The 23,246-nt window shown below is 49.5% G+C and overlaps 1 pseudogene; it reads left to right on the forward strand.

Moving 5' to 3' along the window:
* Positions 1-1,607: 1,607 nt before the first annotated feature.
* LOC129475284 (small ribosomal subunit protein uS17-like) lies at positions 1,608-6,597 on the forward strand (annotated as a pseudogene).
* The last annotated feature ends 16,649 nt before the right edge of the window (positions 6,598-23,246 follow it).

A 23,246-nucleotide genomic window follows, 5' to 3' on the forward strand; every position in this document is an offset into this window, starting at 1 on the left:
CCAACATGGCGAAACTCTGTCTCTACTAAAAATACAAAAATTAGCTGGGCATGGCGGCAGGTGCCTGTAGTCCCAGCTACTCGAGAGGCTGAGGCAGGAGAATCGCTTGAAGCTAGGAGGTGGGGGCTGCAATGAGCCAAGATGACGCCACTGCGCTCTAGCCTGGGCGACAGAGGGAGACTCTGTCTCAAAAAAAAAAAAAAAAAAAAAAAGAAAAAGAAAAAAAAGAAGGAAGGAAGGAAAGAAGGAAAGAAAGAGAAAGAAAGAAAGAAAGAAAGAAAGAAAGAAAGAAAGAAGAAAAGAAAAAGAAGCCAGGTGCAATTGCTTACACCTGTAATCCCAGCACTTAAGGAGGCCAAGGCAGGTGGATCACTTGAGGCCAGGAGTTCAAGACCAGCCTGGCCAACATGGTGAAACTCCATCTCTACTAAAAATACAAAAATTGGCTGGGCATGGTGATGGGTGCCTGTAATCCCAGCTACTAGAGAGGCTGAGGCAGGTGAATCGCTTGAACCCAGGAGGTGGAGGTTGCAGTGAGCCGGGATCACGCCATTGTACTCCAACCTGGGTGACAGAGTGGGACTCTTTCTCAAAAAAAATTTAAAAATAAAAATAAAAGTTTAAAAAATATATGACTTCAGCCCCAGGCATAGTCTGGAGGCAACTGCATGAGACAGAGAAAGAGAGAGAGAGAGAGAGAGACAAAGATACAGACAGACAAAAACAGAGACAGAGAATAAAAAAAACTGGCTAAGAGCAGTCAACCCCCAGAAGAGTGAAAGATAATAATAACATGGTAGTTGTGTTTTTTGTCACTCTGTTTTGGAGTGATTCATTATGCAGCAATAGATAACTGGAACACAGGCCAAAACACAATTGCGTGGGCACACGCACACACACAAGGTACACAAAAATCCCCCTTCACAGGACCTGTTTCGAGGTTCCTGGCAGCCAGCCTGGGTGCTGGTGCTCACGCCACAGACTCTGGGGCCAGCCTGCCAGGATTCACACCCCTTTCCCACCACTTCTTAGCTGTCCAGCCTTGGATGGGGAAACTAACACCTCTGCCTCAGTTTCCTCGTCTCTGAACTGGAAACCATACTGGAGCCCTCCATCTGGGATGGCTGGGAGGATTGAATGTGCTAACCCATGTTAAATGCACGGGGCCATGCCAAGCGCGCAGTCGGCGCTTGATAACTGTTTGCTGGAATGATATGACTCAACATCTGCCTTTCTGCTTCCTAACAGGTGGGCTGAGAAACACGCCATTTCCGGCAGACACGCCGCTGACCATCTTTTTCCATCACACTGAGGTCACCAGCACGGCCTCACACTTATTTGTTTTGTAAAAATGTCAGCAGCTGGGCCAGGTCCCCTCCCCCAGCCCCTGTGGAAAGTCAGCTCCCTCTCCCTCTGCAGGCGCTTGAGATCTGTCCCTGCCACTGTCATCTCCCACCTTTGCCTTGCAAACCACAGATTAGCAGAAGACAAAACGCTGGCTAAGGGCTGACCTCAATACCTGCTTTTAAAGTCCCTTGGCTGGCCCAGCCACAGAGCTGTGGGACACAGGATGAGCAGGAAGCAGACAATGACAGTTGGCTTTCGGGATGCCCTGGTGCCTCCTACGCACTGAGGACCCACTTCCCAGAGGCAACTCCCACAGCCAGGAGGGGACAGGATCACGGCAAGGTGCCTGTGGCTTTGCCAAGTCCTCCTCACTGCCCTGGGCACCCCCCCAGGGTACCAGCGGAACCAGAGGCCAGGTTCTTCCCATGAGGAAGCAGGAGGTGGAACAGAATGAAGTCAGCAGCAGGCCTCTTTTCTGTCTAGTCAAGGCCCGCCTGGCCTCCAGAAAGGTCTCCTCTGCCTTTTCCTCTGGGGCAACCCCTTGATTGTGCCCCATACTAAATCCCCTGTCATGGGCATTCACGCTCCTCTGACTTTCCAGCTGTGTCACTTTGGGGGTGGGGGCATTGCCACCCGTGGGCCCTGTTTCTCACTCTCCATTTGTGATAACTGGCTGCCCTACCCAGTAACACAACGCTCCCCTCCCCTTTGACCCTCACATCTCCCTCCAGGTGGCCTCTGCCAGACCTAAAGCAGGTGCCCAGGCATCTCCTCTCCAGTCCTGTTGGGCTGCAGGATGCACAGGATTTCGATAAGTTCACCAGCTCTCTTACGCTAAGTAATCCCTGCCCTGATCCCTTGGGTCACCTTGAAAAACCATTCTTAGTCTCTAATGAACCAATTGGTTCTTTAGAAAAGACACCTGGAACTTTCTTTGCAGCGATGAGCCATGTTTGTCAATGGGAGCACTATTGATATTTGGGCCTGGACAAATCCCCATTGTGTGGGACAGTCCCTCCCCCATTGTTGGATGTTAAGTGTCCTTGGCCCCCTGCCTGCTAAACTCCAGTAGCACCCTCTAGTCATTGTGACAGCCAAAAATGCACCCCTATTTCCAAATGCCCCCACCCCCAGGTGGAACAGTCCCTGAATAGGGAAGCACCATTCATCTCAGGATAAAATTCTTTCTCCGCCACAACAATCACCAAGCAGCATCTCCCTGCAGGGTCAGTTATGCGCGCTTGATCAGCCCAATCTCCCTCATGTTATTCAACCCAGAGTCAACGCCGCTGCACAAGTCTATTCTGTTTCTGCCGAGGAACTCGGTCCCTAAATCTGTCCTCTTTATTATAGATTGTGTGTGGGTTGCCCCTGATAGATGATTCTCAGCAAAGCGTTTACTGAGAAATCATTTGTTTAATTTCACACGCCCCCTTCCATCACTGGCATTAGTTTAAAAAATAAAAATAAAAAGTAAAAGAGCAGCCATTGTTGGAAGAGTTCCATTGGAGCTGTTTGTTTGTCAAGGTCCATTGAGTCAAAATTCCCAGTTTAACTTTGAATGCTCAACGCTCCTGCCTCTAATGTGAGGTTGGTGTTTGTACCTTAAAAAGGGAGGGGAAATCGAGTCTTTGAAAGAAAAAAGGGAATAAAATAATCCTCCCTCTATAGTGCTATACTTTTCAACATAACACGGGAGTGCAACTACCTTTTTACCAAAACACGTCGCCAGCTTGGCGTGAAGTCCTCACACCTGGATCCCCCAGGAGAGAGGAACATCCATTCTGACAGGGACATAGCCTTGCACACACCTGCTGACACTTCTACATCGCTGTGGGTCTAGGTGTAGTAGCTACATTGGGTCGTTTTCCTTTTTGGAACAATAGTTCTCAACACCAAGAACTTCTTGCTGGTGTCGTAAAATCCAAGTCTCACATTGAAGACCTAATCCTGAAGGTTTTTAGTCTCCCAGAGTCCACTTGTGATGATCTGATGGACCCTAAGGCCTCTCTTCACAGAACAAGACAGACACATGTGTGGACACATAGGGTATGTCCACATGCGTGCACTCACTTCCACAGAACTTTGCACATAATCACAAAGCCTCCTGAAGCCTGCCCTCAGGCAGTCAATTAAGAACCCACCACTGGTTCCACACATGAGGAAATTGAATGTAAAAGCAGCTTTGGTGGTACATACAAATATGATTCAGTTTCAGCTGGGAAGGCGACCAACTCTCAAACTGTTCTTCCTGAAACAAGCCACGAGCCTCGTGTAAAGACAATAGCCCCTGTAGATGGAGACAGTGAGAGAAAGCTTCCAGAGACCACTGTCACTCCTGAACACTCCGAATTTATGTGGACTGCTAAGGAGAGAGACCAGAAAGCAAAACAATCTGGAAAAACTCAAAACCCATTGCCCCAAAGTAAAACAATTCATGTCGATGGCAGTTCCTGTAGATAACAGTACCACATTGCCTTGCACTTGCACAATGCTTTAACCAGCTCAAACAGCTTTCACCAGCATTATTCAGCAGTCTCACAACTGCTCTGTGAAGTCAGGACCACTATAATTGCCTCCATGTATGGGTTGCAACAAAGGAAGAGGGCTCAAAGAGTGGAAGTGATGCCTGAAAGGACACGTTGGTTGGTAGCAGTAGTACTGACTTAGTCTATTCTGGTTTCTATAACAAAATCCCTTAGACTGGGTAATTTACAAACAACAGAAATTTAGTGGTCACAGTTCTAGAGGCTGGGAAGTCCAAGATCAAGGCATCAGCAGATTCCATGTCTGGTGAGGGCTCTCTGCTTCATAGACAGTGCCTTTACCCTGAGTCCTCACATGGCAGAAGGGACAAACAGGCTCCCTCAAGCCTCTTTCATAAGAGCACTCATCCCATTTATGGGAGTGGAACCTTTGTGACCTAATCACCTCCCAAATACCCCACCTCCTAATACCATCGCACTGGGGATTCGGTTTCAACCTATGAATTTTGGAGGGGCACCAACGTTCAGATTATAGCAGTAGGCAAGCCTCAACGCTCAAATGCTTGTCAAATCATGCTTGCATCATGCTTTTGCTGATGTTCTTCTTTTACATGCCATTGCTGATGTTCCATTGGCCAAAGAAAGTCACAAGGCTAAACTCAACATGAGAGGGGACTACCCATGGATGTGGATATCAGGAGGTATAACTCATTTTGGGGGCCATATTTGTAACCACCTACCACACACACGAGTAAAAGCATCTCCCCTCCCACATAATGAGTGAAATATCATCATTTATGTTTCAGACCATTGCCCTCTTTTTGCTTGCTCTTTGAGAAATCAGGCATGGCTTTATTGAATATCCTATGACCCAGCAACTGTATTTCAAGATATATAGCCGAGAGAAACAAGTGCTTGTGTGCACCAAAAGCCCTGCACGCAAATGCACGTAGCAGCTTTATTCACAACAGCCTGAAACTGGAAACAACCTAAATGCCTGTCAACGGGAGAGCAGATAAACTAATCATGGTATACTCATACAATAACACACTATACAGCATTGAAAAAGAACAAATTACTGCTACATATAACAACATGGATGAATATCCCAGACGATATTGAGCAAAAGAAACCAAATTCACAAGAATATGTGTTGTATGATTCTATTTATTTGAGGTTCAAAAACATAAATCAGCTGGGCGCCATGGCTCGCGCCTATAATCCCAGCACTTTGAGAGGCCAAGATGGAATGATCACTTGAGCCCAGGAGTTTGAGACCAGCTTGGGCAACATAGCGAGACCGTGTCTCTATAAAAAACAAAAAAAATTAGCCAGGCATGGTGGCACGAGCCTGTAGTCCCAGCTACTCAGGAGAGTCAGGCAGGAGGATGGCTTGAGCCCAGAAAGTCGAGGCTGCAGTGAGCTGCGATTGCACCACCACACCACTGCACTCCAGCCCAGGTGACCTTGTCTCCAAAAAAACAGACATATCAAGTCTATGTTGTTACAAGTCAAAATAATGGTTACCTTTAGGGGGATAGAAAGTGGGAGGGGACACAAGGGAGCTTCTGGGGCAGGTGCTAGAAACAGTCTCTATGTCAACCTGGGTGACCGTGGGTCTGCACATATGTAAAGAGTCATAGACTTGTACACTTCAGATTGGTGGACTTTACTGTGCTTATAGATTAACTGTTTTTCAAGTACAACATTAGAAGTAAGAATGGAATTCAGGTGCAGGCTCGGGGCTGCAGCCCAGGCTGCGGGGTCCGCCCCGGGCTTCAGGGCCACGTCTGGGAGGGCAGGGCCCAGCGCCCAAGTTCGGGGGTTAATTCCAGGCGTTGGTGATTTCCTAGGGATTAACTGGGGCGGAGGGTGCAGGCTTTTGTGTGTATCTAGATGAGTGCTTCCTAAATCCTGGGGGCTCCACACTTTAGTGGAGGCTCCAGCATTTTAGGAGTTACTGTCTTAAAATCCACGTTTAAGAAGGTATTTTTGGAGTTCTCCGGTCTTAAGGGTTAATCCTGTGGAAACTGACTCCCAAGGGCAAATCCAAGGAGCCCGCAGTTTTGGTATTTAATTCTGAATCCTTATGCGTTACATAAGGAGTGAATCCTGGGTGGGTGACCTTGGGTCTTGGAGAATGATCCTCGCTGAAAGGTGTCCGGGGTGTGAGAGGGGTGATTCTGGTTTAGAGAATGAATTCTGCAGGCCTGGGAGGCCTTCTAGAGCATGTAAATTGAAATAACCCCGGGCTTAGATCTGAGTATGAATTACAGACGGAGTGAGCCTACCAAAAGCAGCCGACCATCTTTCAAAACAAGAAGCTCCTGCTGGGAGAAACTGGCAAGGAGAAGCTCCTGCAGTACTACAGAACATCGGTCTGGGCTTCAAGACACCTGAAGAGGCGATTGAGGGCACCTACATTGACAAGAAATGCCCCTTCACTGGTAACGCCTCCATTCGAGGGCGGATCCTCTCTGGCATGGTGACCAAGATGAAGATGCAGAGGACCACTGTCATCCGCCGAGACTATCTCCACTACATCTGCAAGTACAACCACCTGGAGAAGCGCCACAAGAACATGTCTGTAAACCTGTCTCCCTGCTTCAGGGACATCCAGATCAGCGACATCATCACAGGGCGAGTGCTGGCCCCTGAGCAAGACGGTACGCTTCAACGCGCTCAAGGTCACTAAGACCACCGGGCACCAAGAAGCAGTTCCAGAAGTTCTGAGGCTGGACGTCTGCCCGCTCCCCACAATGAAATAAAGTTATTTTCTCATCACCACCCCCCCCCCAAAAAAAAACCAGTAAGAATGGGTTTCCTAGTGTGGCTTCTCTAGACAGGGTGGCAGCCTTGGGAGGGCGTCCAGGTGGAGGGTGGGAGGCCCTCAGCCTGGCATCATCTGGCCTGCCCTGTGCCTTCTCCCAAGCCAGCAAGGAAAAGACCTTGCTCCTTGCTTGGGCCCTGAAGAGCTCCACGTGGCACGGTGGTCAGTGAGGGTTACTTTAGACTGGGGCACAGTGGTGATGGCCACACAGGCTCCCCTGTGGGAAATGCTTTGAAGAGCCTTTGTTCCAAGAGTTGATCAAGGAAACAAGCTGGCAATGAACAGCAGAAATAACAATACTTAATAATGGGCAGAATCAAAATGGATTTCAATGCCGGTAGCTAATTTACCAGGAAACTTATTCCTGAGGCAGGCAGCTCTCTCCCCTCATCAGACTGTAGGATAAACAAGGAAGTGGCAGGACCAGGAGAGGCAAGAGGTGGGAGGAGAGGAGGTGGAGGGAGAGAGGAAGGGGGAAGGAAGAAGGGAGGGAGGAGCAGCGGGGTCTGAATGAGCTCTTTGGAAATGTGCAGAGACGCTGGGGAGTGGGAGTGGGCAGGGGTTAGGAAGGGTAAGAGCCCCCAAATCTCAAAGATGCCTCTCAAAGGCCCTGCAGCCTCCCCTGCCCCCATGATGGCTGTGAAGCCTAGGGCTCCTCCTCCAGATCTCCAGCTCAGCCCCTCCAACTCTTCAACCCTTGGTACATATCCTGCACTGTTACTGCCTGCCCCCAAGAGCTAAGGAAGGGGGCCTCAAGACCACACAACAATGGAAGGAAACCCCTTGTCAGGGAAGGAAGATTCTAACTGGAGCCCTCAATGCTCCAGAAAGATTATCTTTCCGGTTCCCATCGTAAAGAGAGCAACTCACAATCACCCCACTACCCATAAGCTCTCACTGCCCTTTTCCTCCCCCACCCCCACCCCCCAAACAGGCTGATTTGTTTACCTTTTATCACTCTGTTAAAAAATTGGTTCTTAGAGATCCCTCTCCCAGGATGAGGGCAAAAGGCAGCCTGGGCCTCCTCTGTTATTTTAAGGCAAGATATGTCGGCTTGAAGTCTGCTCTGAGATCTTGTGGGGAGGGCGACAGGGCTTGTTATCTGAGGGTCAAGTCTATTAAGACCTGCTGGCCAGGCGCGGTGGCTCTCGCCTGTAATCCCAGCACTTTAGGAGACCAAGGCAGGTGGATCACCTGAGGTCAGGAGTTCGAGACCAGCCTGGCCAACATGGTGAAACCCTATCTCTACTAAAAATACAAAAACTAGCCAGACGTGGTTGCACGTGCCTATAGTCCCAGCTACTCGGGAGGCTGAGGCAGGAGAATTGCTTGAACCCAGGAGGCGGAGGTTGCAGTGAGCCGTGATCACGCCCACTGCACTCCAGCCTGGGTGACAGAGCAAAACTCCACCTCAAAAAAAAAAAAAAAAAAAAAAAACCTGCTCACAACCAGGATCTTCGGATCACCTTGTCCGTAGCCAACGAGAAAAATGCTTCCCTTCCCTCCAGGCCTTTTCCTGCCTGTCCCCAGTCCCCTTCAACTGTCCCTGGCTTCTCAGGGCTCCTCCCATCCCCCTCCAGACTTGCTACTTGCCAACACCATCTACCTTCCACACCCCCATATCCCACTTTTTTATTCAACGTCCCCATCAGGTGTAGGAGAAGCTAAAGCCCACGTGTACATCTCTGTCTCTGACCATGAATCCGTCGAGGTGATATGCCTGAACCCCAAGGCTGGTGGACGGGCACTGGGGGAACTCTTCAATTTCCACTACTTGAGTGCTTGCTTGCCTACATTGACAAATGGATCTCTTGCTTTTCAACTTGAGCAGAGTGGATTCTTCTTGCTAAAGGCTAAGTACTTGCTGAGTTTCAAGTTTTAGAAAATGAGGCCATTGTGGGGCTATTTCTGAGGGAAAGGAAGACCTACAGTGCCAGCGCCAGCCCCGTCCACCTCCCACAAGAATTGGGCACCATTATTTTTACATTGGGGAAAATTCCATCTCCTATTTCAAGAAAAACAACTGAATCTGGCTTCATCTTCTGCCAAAGTATACACTGTGAGGAGATGGCAAGAGTTTAATTCTTAGAGACAGTGGGAAGCAAGTGACCAAAAGGAACTTCAGGATGAAGATGACTTTTCAGTATCTAAGAGGACTTTGCTGGTGAAGCCCCTGCAGTTAAGGTGTCAGCTATGGGATAACCGGGGGTGGGGGTAGGAGAGACGGCCGCACCATGGCATCCTGCTGGGAGCATAGCCAGTCCGTGTGAGGAGCAGAGTCAGCCTCCCAGGAAGGAGCAAAGAAAGGTGGGGTTCATGGTCACTTTTGAAAACCAGCTTCCCAGGGCTTCGCCTGTAACAAAGTATCACGCACTGGGGGGCTTAAACAATGGAATTTTATCTTCTCACAGTTCTGGAGGCTGGAAGTCTGAGATCAAGGTGCCAGCAGGGTTGGTTCCTTCTGAGGCCTCTCTCTTTGGCTTGTAGATGGCTGTCATCTGGCTGTATCTTCACAGTCTTCCCTCTGTGTGTGTCTGTGTCCTAATTTCCTCTTCTTATAAAGACACCAGCCATATTGGATTAGGGCTTACCCATATGACCTCATTTTAACTTAATTACCACTTTAAAGACCCCGTTTCCAAATACTGTCACATTCTGGGGCACTGAGGGGTTAGGACTTCAACATATGAATTTTCAGGGTATGCAATTCAGAACATAAGACCACTACAGGGTTTCTCCTTTGCTTCCACAATTACAACCTATTCAAACTGCAATCGATACAGTGCCGGGACTGGGAGAAGCTGCAGGGTTGCAGATCACACATAAAAAGGTCCTTGTCTACCCCAACCCCAGTCTCCTTTCTGCCTAAATTCTCCTCAGCATCCAAGTCTTGCCTCTGCAAGAAGCCCTCCGTGTCCCGTGAACTCACATGGAGCTTTCCCTTTGTCAAATTTCACAAGGAAGGATCATTCAAGTCATGCTTTCTGTATCCTGAGTGTAAATCATAAATTCGCTTTTTTTTTTTTTTTTTTTGAGACAGTGTCTTTCTCTGTTGACCAGGCTGGATTGTAATGGCACATTCATGCCTCACAGCAGCCTTGACCTCCTGGGCTCAAGTGATCCTCCTGCCTCAGTCTCCTTTCTGAGTAAGATCTTTCAGAACAAGCCACCCCTATCCTGACACACACACACACACACACACACACACACACACACACACGGCCAGTATCTATTTCCTCTCTCTCCCAGCCAGGCAGTTTAGGGAGCTGGAGTTGGCTGCACACCCAGCTCTAGGGATCAACCAGATTGGCTTAATTCAAAAGGGAAGATAACATGACCAAATTGGTCCAATCAGAGTGAATATCAGGATTCTTGATGGGAATGCTGGAACACAGGGTCTCTCTTCTGGGCTGGGTTTGGTTGTAGAGCATGTGAGTTCTAGAGCAGAGCAGCTACAACTAGGTAGGCCAGTGGCAGGAACGGGGGGCTGGAAGTGCCAGGGATCTGGATGGGGTTGGGGGGTGGGGGCAGGGAACAACTACTGTGTGTAACCATGAAACCCATCCAGAGGAAACAGAGCAGATAATGGGTGCTGGTGGCATCATTTAAGCCCTAGACCAAGCCATACCTGAAGTAGGTTACCTCTGGACCATTCAGTAACATAAACCAATCAATTTCCCCTTTTGCTAATATTGAATTGGGTTGGGTTCACAATGGAAAAATCACTAAATGATATAATTTCTTTTTTTTTTTTTTTTTTTTTTTTTTTTTGAGACGGGGTCTCGCTCTTTCACCCAGGCTGGAGTGCAGTGGCGCGATCTCGGCTCACTGCAGGCTCCGCCCCCCGGGGTTCACGCCATTCTCCTGCCTCAGCCTCCCGCGTAGCTGGGACTACAGGCACCCGCCACCTCGCCCGGCTAATTTTTTGTATTTTTAGTAGAGACGGGGTTTCACCGTGTTAGCCAGGATGGTCTCGATCTCCTGACCTTGTGATCCGCCCGCCTCGGCCTCCCAAAGTGCTGGGATTACAGGCGTGAGCCACCGCGCCCGGCGATATAATTTCTTTTGGATCCTCCAAAGAGCCTAGCCCCAGGATAGTGTGGACACTCAGTAAATACAAGTATGCACCACATAATGACGTACCAGTCAACAACATATTGTATATACAACAGTGGTCCCGTAATATTATAATACTGTATTTTTACTGTACCTTTTCTATGTGTAGATATGTTTAGATACACAAATACCACTGTATAACAATTACCTGCAGTATTCAGTACAGTACATGCTGTACAGGTTTGTAGCCTAGGAACAATAGGCTATACATGTAGCCTAGGTGTGTAGTAGGCTATACCACATAGGCTCGTAGAAATATATGCTATGATGTTCATACAATGACGAAATCCCCTAACCAAACATTTCTCAGAAAATATCCCCTTCGTTAAGTGACACATGACTGTGCTAGAGCATTACAAAGTCTCAATCTATGAAGGCTTTGTAGATAAAAAAAACTGTGACCGGGGTAAAGGGATTTACCAAGTCTCAGGGGCCAGTTAGTGGCAGAGCCTGGATGACAGCCTAGATCTCCAATCTAGTGCCATTCCCACTGCACTGGAAGGGATGTGGGCCACTGTTCCTCCTCCCTTGATCCCCCAACCTAGTCCCTGCAGGAGAGGGAGGAGCTGAGAAAGCCAGTGTGAAGCCACAGCACCCTCAACCCCCCAGATAGGAAGACTTGGTTGCAAGCCAGGAGGCCAGAGGAGAGGCGAGGCAGGAAATTGAGTGGCTCCATGTCAACCACACGTTCTGAGTCACCTGGGGGCTGTCAGTAAGAAGATAGTGCAAAGATGGTGAGCAGCTGCCAACCCAGGCAACAGGCATGTCGGTGTCCTCAGGACCCCAGAGGGCCCCATTGCAGGCTCTAGGGAGACCTCTGCCCTCAAGAAGGCTGTCTCCGAAGGGGCGCGGTGGCTCATGCCTGTAATCCCAGCACTTTGGGAGTCCGAGGCGGGAGGATCACGAGGTCAGGAGATCAAGACCATCCCAGCTAACACGGTGATATCCCGTCTCTACTAAAAATACAAAAAATTAGCCGGGCGTGGTGGCGGGCACCTGTAGTCCCAGCTACTTGGGAGGCTGAGGCAGGAGAATGGTGTGAACCCGGGAGGCAGAGCTTGCAGTGAGCTGAGATCGTGCCACTGCACTCCAGCTTGGGCGACAGAGTGAGACTGAGACTCCGTCTCAAAAAAAAAAAAAAAAAAAAGAAGGCTGTCTCCAAGTGGCGTGGTGGGCTTAGCAGGCTCCAGAAGGGGCAGAAATGTGTGTCGGGGCAGAGTCACATGTCTGGCGGCTGGGCTGTGAAGACTGGCAGGGGTGGGGAGTGGATTGTGCAGAATAGAATATCTGGGATACCTTGGGCATCTCTCTCCAATGTGGCAGCTTCAGGGTAGCCAAATTCTTAAATGGCAGCTCAGTGCTTCAAAGACATGTGGGTGGGAGGGAGAGAGGGAGAGAGGGTGGGGGGAGAAGGAGAGAGAGAGAGAGAGAGGTGAAAGCCATATCACCTTTTCCAACCTGGCCTCACAGCGTCACCTCTGGTTCATTCAATTCATTGGAAATGTCTGGTCCATATTCAGAGGAGAATTAGGCTCCACCTGGTTGGGAGGACTGTCAAAGAAAGTCTAGATATGGTATTTTATTTGTTGTTGTTTGAGACAGGATCCTGCTCTGTCATCCAGGCTGGAATGCAGTGGTGTGACCATGGTTCACTGTATCCTCGACCTCCTGGGCTCAAAAGATCCTCCTACCTCAGCCTCCCTAGTAGCTTGGACCACAGGCATGTGCCATCACACCTGGCACATGTGTGTTTTTAGAGATGGAGTCTCTCGCTAATGTTGCCCAGGCTGGTCTTGAAAGCCTGGGCTCAAACGATCCTTCCACCTTGGCCTCCCAAACTGCTGGGTTTACAGGTATGAGCCACTGCACCTAGCTAAGACGTGGTTTTCAATCATGATAGAAGCCATACCTGGCAGACAACAAGGAGCCGGTGTCCCTAACCCTGTACAATGCCAGAGCTTCCTGGCACTGCCTAAATCTGGACCTTCTGAACACGAGGGATAAAGTGAATGCTATCTTGGACATACCAATGTCATGTGGGGTTTTTTGGTTACTCTCAGCCAAAGCTAATCCTAGCTGATACTGAGCACATGAACTGCCATGTCCTATTCCCGGCACAGAGCAAGCTTTCAAGCCAAAACTTGCTAAGTGAAAGTGGGTGGGCTGATGGAAGGAGGGAGGGAAGGAAAATGCAGCAGTGAACACACTGGACTGCAGATCTCAAATACGCTGTCCCATTGGCCAGTAGATTCATTTGTATTTGTTATGCTGTATCCCAATATCTATTTGTTAAAGTGAAAAAACATGCAAAGAAAACCTTAAGTTAACATATAAGAAAGTAGAGGCCAAACAGTAAGTGCCTGTGGATGGAATGGATGAATAAATGAGCAATTACAGGACATAAACAGGCAAGGGAAGGTCCCCAAAGCAAAGGCTCTCAGATTGGTCAAGGTGCCCAGGCTGGCTCAAGGCCACATTATGAAAAAGTCCTTTGTCCTAGAAGCCTCTTTTACCTCTCTCCTCCTGCTCCACTTTCTCATTCTTCTCTTGCTTTTCCTCTTCCTCTCTTTCCCTCTTTCTCCTTTTTTTTTTTTTTTTTTTTTTTTTTGAGACAGGATCTCACTCTGTTGCCCAGGCTGGAGTGCTGTGGCATGATCTTGGCTCACTGCAGCCTCCGCCTCCTGGGTTCAAGTGATTCTCCCACCTCAGCCTCCCAAGTAGCTGGGATTACAGGCATGCCCCACTACACCTGGCTAATTTTCTATATTTTTAGTAGAGACAAGGTTTCACCGTGTCGGCCAGGCTGGTCTCGAACTCCTGACCTCAGATGATCCACCCACCTCGGCCGTCCAAAGTGCTGGGATTACAGGTGTGAGCCACTGCATCCGGCCTTCCTCTTTTTCTTTTTTGTCTTCCCCCTTCTTCTTCTCTTTCTTCTCCTTTCTCTTTCCCCCCTCCCTCTCTCCCTCCTCTTTTCCCTTAGTTGTCCTCCTTCTCCCTCTTCTCCTTCCCTTACCCACCTCTCTCTTTCCACAGCCACCTGGTATATATTCTTAGCCCCGTACCCACCCACCCCCACACACCAAAATCTAGGCATTTCCTGATGTCCTGGACAAAGGGAAGGGAAAACCAATCAAACCATCAATCCCAGTTCCCTGACAGGCCTGGCAAATGTGGTCCCAGCACTCTGTCCATCCTTCTCTCCCTTCCCCTCACCACTTCCCTCATGCTCCAGCCTCCTCACCACCCCCTCCTATTCTGGTCAACTCCTACTCGTCATTCACCATCCTGCTCAGATGTCACCTCCTCTAGAAAAGGCGTCAACCCAAGCTGACACAGCAGGCCCTACTGGGGTAGGTGCCTCTCCTGTGTGCTTCCAGAAGCCCCTGCCCATCTGTGTCAGAACAAGCAGCCCACTGGACTGGAACAGTCTGCCTTGGTCTCCAGCAAGAGCCGTGGAGTTGCAGGGAAGGTGCATTCCCATTGCAGAGCCTCCAAGAGCCTGCCCTCCAGAAAACCTGCGAGAGTGATTCTACCGGCTTAGTCATCCCTGAATTATGGCAAAGACTAACCCTAAAGTAGCATTTCCTGGGTTGCAGGACATGGGGTAAGTGTCCTCTTGGTGTCTCCTATATCAAGATGGCTGGGCAGCCCCTATATTGTGTCTGGACCCAAAGAAGCACTGGATGTTCCTTGGGCTGGTTCCCTGGAATTCAAGGGCTTTTCTTTTCTTTTTTCTTTTTTTGAGAAAGGGTCTCAGTCTGTCACCCAGACTGGGTGCAGCAGCATGATCATGGCTCACTGCAGCCTTCACTTCCTTGACTCAAGCTATCCTCCCATCTCAGCCTCCTGAGTAGCTGGGACTACAGGTGTGCACCACCACCCCTGACTAATTTTTTAATTTTTTGTAGAGATGGAGACTCACTTTGTTGCCCAGGCTGGTCTCAAAATCCTGAGCTCAAGTGATCCTCCCACCTCGGCCCCCCAAAGTGCTGGGATTATAGACATGAGCCACTGCACCTGGCCGAATTCAAGTTTTATTTATTTATTTCACTTATTTTTTTTTTCTTTCTGAGACAGGGTCTCACTCTGTCACCCAGGCTGGAGTGCAGTGGCATGATCACAGCTCACTGCAGCTTCGACTTCCATGGCTCAAGTGATCCTCCCACCTCAGCCTCCCGAGTACCTGAGACCACAGGTACTTGACACCATGCCCAGCTAATTTTTTGTATTTTTTATAGAGATGGGATTTTGCCACATTGCCCAGGCTGGTCTCAAACTCCTGGTCTCAAGCCATCTACCCTCCTAGGCCTTCTGAAATGCTGGGATTACAGGCATAAGCCACCACACCTGGCCTCAAATTCAAGTATTTGACATGTTTAAGCCACATCTTTTCCACTCTGTCTCTAGACACCTCTGTTGTGATACACTGTATTTCTCAATTATGGCCACAGTGATATTTCTGGTCCCGTATGTTCTTCCAGGATCTCCTTACTCCCATCAAGAGGTGGTGTCTTTTTCCTCTCCCCTTGAACCTGGGTGGGTTAGTGACTCTTCCAACCCATAGAATATGGTGGAACTGATGCTATGTGGTTTGTGATGCCAAGTCACAACATGCAAACAGCTTCTGCTTGGTGCCCAGGAGCTCTCTTTTGGGACACTGACCTTTGGAACCTAGTCGCCATGCTGTGAGAAAGCCCAAACTACACAGAGAGGTCGTGTGTAAATATGTGACCAACAGCCCCAGCTAAGGGCTTCAAGGACAGCCAGCATCAACTGGCAGACCTATGAGTGAACAAGCCTCCTTTCCAGGATGTGAGTGTTGCCTCACAAGGAAACCCCCCTTCCCGTGTCTGCAGTAGCAGAGAAGCCCTGGGGCAGAAAATGAAAGGCAGAGATGACTGGTACTCATTTTGGGTGAGATGCTGTCAGTGTGAGTTGAGTCAAAGCCCTCATGGAATGGTCCACCAAGGCCACAGCTGGAAGCAGCAGAGGTGAGGCCTCAAGGAAGTCAGCCAAGGCACCAGAGGCAAACGATCCAGCAATTTCTTTAACCCCCTTTGCCTCAGTTTCATCATATGAAAAATGGAAATCCTAACAGGGCACTTGTGAGGATTAAACATGATAAACCATGCAAAGTGCCAGACACATTGGAAGTGCTCAATACATATTAGTCTACTAAGAGAAAGGGGCCAGTTTCAGTGGCTCACACCTGTAATCCCAGCACTTTGGGAGGCCAAGGCAGGCAGATCACCTGAAGTCAGGAGTTTGAGACCAGCCTGGCCAACATGGTGAAACCCCATCTCTATTAAAAATACAAAAATTAGCCAGGTGTGGCGGCAGTTGCCTGTAATCCCAGCTACTCGGGAGGGTGAGGCAGGAGAATCACTTGAACATGGGAGGCAGAGGTTGCAGTGAGCCGAGATCGCGCCACTGCACTCCAGCCTGGGCGACAGAATGAGAGTTCGTCTCAAAAAAAAAAAAAAAGAAGAAAGAAAAGAAAAAAGAAAGGTTTTTAAGGTCCCAGGAAGACTTCTGTGTGTATCACAGACTGGCTGCTCTCGGGAGCCATAGACTTCCAAATGTGAACAAAGAAGGCGCTTTGGAATTCTGAACTTAACTTTTAGATGCCTTGGACTTGGAACGTTGATTTTACACCATAATATAAAGAATGGGGGTGGGATAATGAGAGCAGTTTTTCTGCCACAGGGAGAGGGAATCATGGTTCCACCAGTTCAAGAGGATGGCTGGCTGGTAGAAGGGTCTACGTGCCCACGGGAGCCCTGTAACAGGCCTGGGGCTCTTCCCGCACAGGGACGGGAGATGCATGAAAACCCCAGAGAGGTTGACAGGCACAGGGAGGAGAGGGGATGGAGCCTCACACCATGGCAGCCAGCAGCAAAGGAAGCCTGCACATTGCACAGAGGAGGTGGTAAAGTGGCTGTGGCTAAATGCAGTGTCTCAGCAGCGATTGCAAGGGTGGCCCAGGTCCTCACACCCCAGCACAGTAGAGAGAGCAGCCAAGGGCACCCAAGCCACCATAGCACCAAAGGGCACCCGCCTGGGGCATGTAGTGGAGTACCATGCAAGGCCTCTGGACTAGAGGCTGTAGCCAGCCACATCAGGTTCCATGTTCAAGTCCAAGAGGGACAGGCACACCTTGTCCAAGTCCAGTCAGCCCAGTGGGTAAGGCCAGGATGCAGAGAGCAGCATGCGGACACATGTCCCTTGCGCAATACCAGGACAGTGTAGGACCAGCCTCTTCTCCACTCCCCACACCGCCCCCACCCCCACCCCCACCCCAAGCCTCTCACTCCCAGGGCTGCAGCTCACGCCTGGGAGGAATGAGTGAGGGAGAATCCTGAAGAGACAGCATTTGCCTAAAAGTGACCATGATTTAAACCAGAAGTGACTGTTACCTTGACTTGGCAAGTTTAAGTTGTCGACCATCAGCAGAAACGGGGGCTCAAGAGCCCAGTTAAAGCTGCAGTTGGGGAGAAATAAAGAAAAGCTACATCTTAGCACACCTGAGTGTCAGGAAAGTGGAACTTAAACCTGCTACACAAGGCTTTACCCAAGGCTTGGGAATAACAGGAGGAAATTAAGCCAGAGCGGAGCTGACACACAAATAATCCAGTTGACAAGCTGCGACTTGCTCTCCAGGGGCCAGCGTCCCTGCAGAAGGCACACGCATGGGAGGGGGCAAGGAGAGGGAGAAGGGGAGGAGGTCAGGAGTCTGTCCAAAGGAAGACGAAACGTGTGACTCTCCTTTTTGGATCCTGCTGCCTCTCTCAACAACTCTTAATTACTAGCAATCAGCTCTTAATTACCTACAACAAGAGAGACCAGGGAAAACACAGATAAATGAAATCCACAGATAATCCCCAAACCCCAATTTGGTCGATAACATCATCCAGCTTCCCCAAGTAACCTCTTGCCAGGACTCCTGCTCTCCTGACAAGTTGCAGATCAGAACGATCCCCAATTCTCCCTCTTTCCTTGCCCTTGCCCTTGCCTGTGCCCGCCTTCTGTTGATGCAGAGAGAGAAGCGGGTGGACCCTAAATAATTCCCAACTGGATATTCTTTCCTCCCGTCCCTGGGTTGTGGCTGCCAGGGTCCCTGGCCAGGTGCCAGGCTCCAAGCCTCCTGGCACTGGACTGTTTTCACTGTCTGTTTACCCAACAAACAGGAATGCTGGCTGAGAATTCAAGCCACCTTGGAGGACAGGAAGGGAGGACAACAGGTTCCAGGGCAAGGGACTCTGAAGGCACACTGTGCGGGGGGCTGCTGTGGGCCACCACATGTCCCACAGACCCAAGGGTCTCTCTGTCCACACCTGAGTCAGGATGGCTGCCTAGAGGCAGAGGACAGAACCAAGACAAGTTAGAATGGAGAGTGAGAGCAAAGATGGAGGAAAGATGGCCGAGTCTGGGGACTCCCCGTTCCTGTTTCCTGACTTTTCCATAGTCAGGCAGTCAGGAATTATTTTTCTTTTTTTAGAGACGGGATCTTGCTCTATCGCCTAGGCTGGAGTACAGTGGCACAATCATGGCTCACTGCAGCCTCGAACTCCTGAGTTCAAGCGATCCTCCCGCCTCAGCCTCCTGGTAGCTGGGACTACAGGTGTACACAATCACACCTGGCTAATTTTTTTATTTTTTGTAGAGACAGGGTCTCACTTTGTTGCCCAGTTGGTCTCGAACTCCTGGGCTTAAGCGATCCTCCCACCTTGGCCTCCCTCCCAAGGTACCGGGATTACAGACCTGCAGTCGGGGATTCTTAAATGTTCCCTGTCTGAGCAGGCAGGCAGGGCATATGCCTTAGGTCTCATGCCTGAGCTGGCAGAATCCTGGGCAAACTGCATGTCCTGCTTAAAAAGAATGACCTGGGGTCATCGCCTGGGGGAAAATGTCCAAGACTGACCCAGCAGCACAGCAAATGGGCCAGTATCAGTTAAAGAGGAAAAAGAAAAAAAGGAGCAAAGGGAATCCATAGAATCAACAGTACCCCCACCCCTCCCTTTCCCACTCTTTCACCCCACCCACCCCACCCCACCCCAGCAATGGCCAAGGCAGCTAGGGGCTGGTGGCCTCTTGAGTTCAGAGAAGTAGCCACAGTTGAGCATGAACCTGAACATCGCTCTCCCTTTTCTGACTTTTTTTTTCCTACCGTCCAGTGAACACAGTGGACAAGCCAATCCTCATTCCCGCAGGCCTCGTTAATGAACCTGCAGCAGCAAATGTGCCTTGTTATTGCTGGAAATGTGGAAGCAGCACGTTCCCCAGCAACGTGCAAATACCACACAGGAAGAGCCCTCTCCCCTCCCTCTCCCCCTCTTCCATCCTCCCCACCTCTCCCAGGGTCGCACAGCCAAAGCTTCAAGTGCCTGAGTCCCGCTAAGCAACCTATCCAGGGCATGCCCCCACCCTTACCCATCGCCCCCCTAGATTTCTGTGGAGTTGAGTCGGCCAGGAGGCGGCACACGTGGAGGTCCCAGAGGGAAGGTTGCCTACTGCAAATCAGAGGCTAGACAGTGCATTGAATGGAAGAACACCGGGCCCAGGCTGAGGCTAAGAAATACTACAGGCTAGGGGCCGCAGTGGCAGGGAGGGGGCGCAGGGATGCTGCTATGGCTTCACCTCTTCACCACACCCCTCTCAACCTTGACTGGGTCACAGTCTCTTCCACACTCTAAATGGGCATTAATGCAGCCAACGCTAATTCAATTTCATCACAGGGAGACAGGAAAGATTTTTCTCCAGTCCTTTGCTTCTGCTACGTCTGTCTCCTCCTATGGGGACTGTTGGTTCTGCTTCATGAGGTTGGATTTTCAGGCTTTTTGGCCTTTCCTTACTCCATTTGATGACCATTTGCATAAGGGAGAGGCCAGGAGGGAGAGACAGGGAAACAGCCAGGCCCCAGGGACAAAGCAGTTTCCTACAATCCAAAGCCACCATGATTCCGGAGCGTCATTATGCATCTCTCCTGTGACCTGGTGACCTGGGACTCCAGATAGCCCATGACACAGAAGATGAGATGTACCAACAGCCGTTCTCACCAAATTGATGTGAAATCAAATGATGCAGGGAAGTTTTTAGAAGAGAAAAGAAGAAAGAGAGTGAGAAAGATACAACATTCGATTTCCCCCACTGAGGAGGCTGACAGCACTCTCTGCCAAACAAAAATTGCCTGCCTTTCTCAAAGCCAGCATTCTGGAGCTGTTTTCTGATTATTTCAATCAGCCTAATAACGTGGAGGTTTGAGACAGCTGCTTTTGCGGTTTGGAGGGTCTGGCTTTTCTGCTGGCTCCTGCAGAAGCATAATTGTTGCTCCCTGAAGCTCACGTGCAGCTAGGGAAAAAGAGTTTGAATGGATTTTTTGACCCCAAAATATAACCATCCTGGAATGTGTTGCAAGGTCAAGCAGTCTTTTCGAGCTGACTGGCTGGATCGGAGGCCCCGTTGCCGTGTCTAGTTCAGTGTTCTGCATTCTCAGCCGGTTTCCTCGCTGATAATAAGAACTGGCTAAATGTGGGTTCTGTTCATTCCTGTGTGTAGTCCCCAGGTCTCAGAGCCCAGTGGGGTGTGCTGTCTGGCTGCCTGGATTCTGGGAATGATGGCTCCCTTCGTGGCTTGTTTCTTCATGCCAGGCTTGTGCAGAAGGGTCGCCAGCCATGCCCTAAACCCCTATAAGAGCACAGAGAGAAAAGAGTGCATGCTGCCCACCATGTGCCACAGAGCCCAGAGAAAAGGGCATAGTTCATTTTAAAGGGGAATGTTGAACTCAAGGTGGCTTTAAAGGTAGCCAAGGTTAGAATAAAATTTCTATAAGGCCAAAAAAAAAAAAAAATCAGAATATCGGCGGGGCGCTGTGGCTCATGCCTGTAATCCCAGCATTTTGGGAGGCCAAGGTGGGTGGATCACTGAAGGTCAGGAGTTGGAGACCAGCCTGACCAACATGGTAAAACCCCTATCTCTACTAAAAATACAAAAATTAGCCGGATGTGGTGTCACATGCCTGTAATCCCAGCTACTTGGGAGGCTGAGGCAGGAGAATTGCAATTGCTTGAGCCCGGGAGGCGGAGGTTGCAGTGAGCTGAGATCGTGCCATTGCACTCCAGCCTGGGCGACCAAGTGGGGGAGACTCTGTCTCAAGAAAAAAAAAATCAGAATATCATCATAGAAAGTTAGCCAGTGTATTTTACAGGACTACATTTATTAGAATGCTATCAAATTTTGAGTACCTGCTGTGAACAAGAGCTGTGCTAGGTGTTTTTGTATGCATCACCTCATTTAATCCTCACGACAAGTGATGCAGATATTACAATCACCATTTGACATTCCAGAAATCTGGAAAACTCTCCTGTGTGTCCATGTTTTTTTTCTGCAATTGCAAATCTTCCCTTCTCTGGGCCTCTGTTTTTAAAACACTTGCAATCCTAAATAAATCTTAAAACAGCACTGTCTTCCTGAATGCCATTATCTGATGGGAAGGGTGGGTGAACTCAGGCAAAGAGCAGACTTCCAAGGCCTCCTCGCAGCTATCTGCACCCACCTCCTCACTGTTCGGGGAATCCCTTTTTGGTTTTCCTTTTTTGGCTAATCTGTCCCTGATTGGAAATTTCTTTCTGACAGTAATGCACACATGCATGAGTTGATTAATATCTTCCTTCTTGGTTGCAAAGAATTAGCACCAGGCTAACTATCCTCAGTATAACCTCGTGTTCATTGTCCTGTAGGTTTTCACAAAATGGGGGGGAGACTGTTGCTGACTCTTTTTTTTTTTTTTTAGATGGTGTCTTGCCCTGTTGCCCAGGCTGGAGTGCAGTGGCACGATCTCAGCTCACTGCAACCTCCGCCTCCTGGGTTCAAGCGATTCTCCTGCCTCAACCTCCTGAGTAGTTGGGATTATAGGCGTCCGCTACCATGCCTGGCTAATGTTTTGTATTTTTAGCAGAGACGGGGTTTCACCATGTTGGCCAAGCTGGCCTCAAACTCCTGACCTCAAGTGATCTGCCCGCCTTGGCCTCCCAAAATGCTGGGATTACAGGTGTGAGCCACTGCGCCCAGTCAACTGTTGCTGACTCTTTTTTTTTTTTTTTTTTCTTGAGACGGAGTCTCGCTCTGTCGCCCAGGCTGAAGTGCAGTGGCGCAATCTCGGCTCACTGCAAGCTCCGCCTCCCGGGTTCACGCCATTCTCCCGCCTCAGCCTCTCCGAGTAGCTGGGACTACAGGCGCCCGCCACCACGCCCGGCTAATTTTTTTGTATTTTTTAGTGCTGACTCTTGAGGAGCCCGTGTCCACTGCCCACTACAGGGGGTATAACGGCAATCAAACAAAGTGTTTGCTGAACATCCCAGTGCTGGGCTACCCAGAGCTCACAAAACCCACCACCAAACCAGGGGACGGTGTTCTGTCCACACTGAGCCTCTCAGGGCCTTCACGAGAGAACCCCCTAACAAGGCAAAGCTATAGGGCGAGGAGCCTGGCCAGCCCCCTAAATGATACCCAGAACACATACATCCAAAGATGTCTCCCTCACTGCTGACACCTTAAGCGGCCAGAAACTTATTTCAATAATGCAGTCATGGCTCAAAACCTCATGCAATTCCACTTTTAGAACCACTGCCAGAGGCAGCTGACAGACGACATTGAAAAAAGGAGTTTCACTGGATAAAGCTTAGTCTCATGTTTGCGCTCGTCACCTAAAGTATTATTCTCTGGGTACGGGTAATCTGTTTAGGGGGTGATCCTGGGAAATAGGGTTCAGAGAGTGGAGAAAGTGAGACAAGAAAAGGGAAAAAGACAAAAAGTGTGTTAGTGAACAGGTTACCTCCATAGACAATGGAGGCCCAGTTCCATTTGGGCCCCTCCGGGAGATGGTGTGGACACTCCAGGACACACCTCAGACTTCTCCTGCTGAGTCGCAATGAAAAGGAGATATTGATCCATCATCTCCGCTGCCTCGTTGGTTAAGAGTCAGACCTGAGGGCATTTATTCCCCAGCCATTTCAATGCCATCATCTCGCCTGCAAGCCACACCTGGCAGAGATGCTCAGAAAACCATCTGCAGGTACAAGAACTGTCTGCAGGGTACCTCTGGGGAGGGCAGATGGCACACGGGCACCAATAGCACCTGCTATAGATCTGAATGACTTTTGAATTGTCAGCTAGAAATTAAATCCACCTTTGGATGATAAAGATTGCTATCAGCAGAGATCTTTAGAGAAATAATAATAATAGCTGAAGTTTATTGAGCGTTTATTGTGTGCCAGCTGCTGTTCTAAGCACTTTATATGCACTAACCCATTTAGTTCTCACACATATGTATAAAATAGGCACCATTATTATATTCTTTTGACAGATAAGGAAATGGATGTGCAACAAACTCCAAGACAATTCCACAAACATTTTGGAGCAGTGAACCCCTCATTGGAATAAACAAACAGCCATCCAGGTGATAGTTT

The sequence above is a fragment of the Symphalangus syndactylus genome, chromosome X, assembly GCF_028878055.3.
Source record: "Symphalangus syndactylus isolate Jambi chromosome X, NHGRI_mSymSyn1-v2.1_pri, whole genome shotgun sequence".
NCBI lineage: Eukaryota > Metazoa > Chordata > Mammalia > Primates > Hylobatidae > Symphalangus > Symphalangus syndactylus.